The sequence below is a fragment of the Rosa chinensis genome, chromosome 1 (genome assembly GCF_002994745.2).
Source record: "Rosa chinensis cultivar Old Blush chromosome 1, RchiOBHm-V2, whole genome shotgun sequence".
Taxonomy (NCBI): Eukaryota; Viridiplantae; Streptophyta; class Magnoliopsida; order Rosales; family Rosaceae; genus Rosa; species Rosa chinensis.
In genome coordinates, this window is record NC_037088.1 from 549,437 (window position 1) to 553,046 (window position 3,610).

Below are 3,610 nucleotides of genomic sequence, written 5' to 3' on the forward strand. Positions count from 1 at the left end.
TGAAAATATAAAGGAATTTGATATAAATAATGTATAATTACGCTCCTATCAGTCTGCTCCTTACCAAAAAGGTACAAGGGCTCGTGAACAAAATATTACAAATGAGCATTATTATCGGGTCAATATACTTAATGCTGTGATAGACTTTCAGTTGGCAAAGTTGGATAGTAGATTTACAGATAATTTGTTGGAGCTCCTTGTTCTTAGTGCTACATTTAATCCACACGTGATAATTTTCGATCATTTATATGTGAAGATGTTTGCAATCTTGCTTTGAAGTTTTATCCTCAAGATTTTACATTATATGATATGCTTGCTCTAGATATGGAATGTGGGTTTTTTCTAGCAGATATTCAAAAGTATCCAAGATTTGCCAAGACAACTAAAGGTGTCGGCGATTAGTTGAATAAAGAAAGTCAGCACTCTTTCCTATGATTTATAGATTGATTTGTCTTGTGCTGACTTTGCCAGTTTCTACAACAACAATAGAGAGAGCATTTTCATCTATGAACATCATAAAAAAACAAACTTCAAAAGATGGAAGATGAGTTTCTTGATGATTTGATGTTTCTCTACATCGAAAAAGAATTGCCGATAGCATTGCTAATGATTCTATGATTGCTGAGTTTGAAGTGAGTGGGTTTCAGATGGTACGATTTAGTTAGTTTATTGTTGTTTTACAACAAATGTATGCTTGCAGTTTTTAATTTACGAGGTTTGGTTTTATGTCCTCGCATTGTATGTTTTGATTGAAAATAATAAAGACGTGAGTATGAGCCTCCCATTGGGTTCCAAACCTCAAAAAAAAAAAAAAAAATTAGTGTACTTCTAATTAGCCTAGACAGGTCTCGAATCCTGGATCTGCCACTGGATCGATACAGTAAGTTTCAGCATATTGAACTAAAAAGAGAAGGACTTGGAGGTACAGATACATCAACCACTCCTTCGAGCATTTGTGTAACCTTCTTCATGGTAGGTCTCAAAGATGGATCCTCTTGTATGCACCAAATTGCCACAATTACTAGCCTCTCCAGCCTTTTCATGTCATTTCCTGCCTCCTCATCGTCCTCAATCACCTTGTTTAATCTCCTATGCTTGTAGCAATCGTAAACCCAGTCAGTTAGTATCACTTCTTCTTCATTTTCCTTTTCCATTTCGAGGCTCCTCCTGCAGCAGATAATCTCCAACAGCATCACCCATAACTGTAAACATCAACCTTCGCAGTAACGGGAGTATTTCTGAACCATTCTGGTGCAACATACCCTCTGGTCCCTCTAATGACTGTATGAGTCAGAGTTTGATCACTTAGCAGAAGCTTTGCCAATCCGAAATCCGAAATCCGAAATCCTTGCTGTGAATGAATCATCGAGAAGTATGTTCTGCGGTTTGATGTCACAGTGGATGATCTGCGTGCTACACTCGTCGTGCAAGTACATGAGCCCTCTTGCAATACCAAGCGCAATTTGGATTCGTTTGTTCCAATCAGGCCTTCAAATCCCAAACAGAAAGCTAGCTAGTGTTCCATTGCTCATAAACTCATAGACTAGGAGTCTATTTGCCCCTTCATCACACAAGCCGAGCAGTCTGACGAGGTTTTTGTGATGGGTCTTGGCTATTGCACTCACTTCCGTTTTGAATTCCTTTTCACCTTGTTGTTCCACCTTGTCCAACTTCTTGATCGCCACATAGTTTGTTGAGCTTGGAGATGATATGACTCCCTTATACACAGTGCCGAAAGCCCCTCTTCCAAGTTCTTCTCTGAAACCATCTGTGGCTTCTTCGAGCTCTTTGTAAGTAAAAGCGAGTAGATTTGCTTCCATGATACTGGATGTGCTAGTGATAACCCTATGTGTTTTTCGGTATGTATAGAAAACAAGAAAAGCAATTGCTGCAACCAATAGGAAGTTGATAAACACAGAGCTACCTAGAAGGAGTGCTCCTACTAAGATGACAGTTTTCTGATCTTTCTTTTCTGTGTTTGAATCTCGAGATGCAGGATTCTCTAGAGCATCAGATTTTGGTAATTTGATGAGAGCCTTGCCATACTCATTCCAGTCCTGCCTTCCATTGGAGAGTGGCAGTTTCTTCTTCCAGCACCTCCCAGCTCTGATAGTTGCTACCACACAGTTACAATCATCGAGGCAAGACCTCCTACAATCATCTTCATTGAGTTGCTGCAATACTTCAAAGTTTGAAGAAGAGGGCCAGAAAGTATTTGGTAGCTCATGCATCACATATACATCTTGTGGCTTTGAATCACCTAGTTCACAACTGTGCATCCTGTCTTGTTTGCAGCCGCGCAACTTATATTGGGGATCTAAAGCAGAAAAGCCAGGAACGCAATCACAAATTGGCCTTGTGTTTGCATCAAGTCTGCAGTAACTGTTATATCCACATGGCCCGCCGCCCTCCTCTCCAGTTGAATCGAAGGCGAAGCAAATGTTTTCTGGGATAGACCACAAAGAGGACCAGGATGTCCCGCTCCCTTTTTTGGATAAGCATATAGGGTAAAAAGCCCATCAAAATCTAGTGTTGCTCTGTAATAGTAATCTCTTGATGGCGATACGGTTTTGTTTGTGAGGGTTACTATATTTCCATTCCGCAGAACAATGTTGATATGACCCGACTCATTGAAGACTAGCTGATAGCCAGAATTCAATTTATCAGCTGCATCAGATGTATTGCTTTTGTAGTAAGCATCATATTCAAACTCCGTAGGCAAGGCTATGGGGTACAACTCAAGCGTACCGTCTGGTTTAAATTGGAGTTGAAACTTCCCCTTTGAGTAGTTGCTTGCAGTCTGCCTAGAAGATAGCTTTTCTCCAATTTCCAACACTTGGGTTGGTAAAATGGTGTCTCTGGGGTCTTTGAAGCTCTGCCATAAAAGAGCTGAATTCTGGTCTGCAAGAACAAAGTTACCTGAGTCAAGCATGGCAGCATAAGCAACTCCACTAATAACAGGCTGCGGCCAGATTTCCTCTTTCCGAGGGCCAGTGAGCCTGAAATTACCATCTTTTGTGAGCTCCACTTTGGATCCTTTTGGTGTTGGATTGTCTCCATTTGCATACCAAACAAGAGTCTTTTCTGGAATCTTGTCATACCAAATGGCAAGCAAGAAGAGGTCCTGATCACCAATACGGCGAAACCCAAACGCAAATTCTCCGGAGGGAGATTGCCACGAAAGAGAGTTGTCTGATGCAGTTAGGGACAACCCCAAGCTTATATTTGCAGTTTGAGCAGCATGTACACAAAATGGTTGGACGATAAGGTAAAGCGCAAGCAAGTGGAGAACAGAGAAGGCCATTTAATTTTATGGGATAGAAATCTGATCAAGTTAGGGTCTTACATTTATAAAAAAAATCTAGGTTTAGGGTATGGATGAACATGCTGCATTGCTGCGTACGTAATTGCTGCATGCTATGACAAAATTTGGTTTCATTTCCTTACTTCTGCTTCATTAGTTGTGACTTGACTGACTTCTCTGTTTGGATCTGTGTACATGTGTCTAATTTCAGAAACTGACGACTCCCGAGTCTTGAGTCATGGTGACTAGTCAATATTTTTGTTTGCTCATCAAGAGATGTCTAGAATAAATACGCAGGCCATAGAG

The 3,610-nt window shown here is 40.7% G+C and overlaps 1 pseudogene; it reads right to left on the reverse strand.

The window, feature by feature from the left end:
* Positions 1–583: 583 nt before the first annotated feature.
* Positions 584–3,318, reverse strand: LOC112176460 (annotated as a pseudogene).
* Between the last annotated feature and the right edge of the window lie 292 nt (positions 3,319–3,610).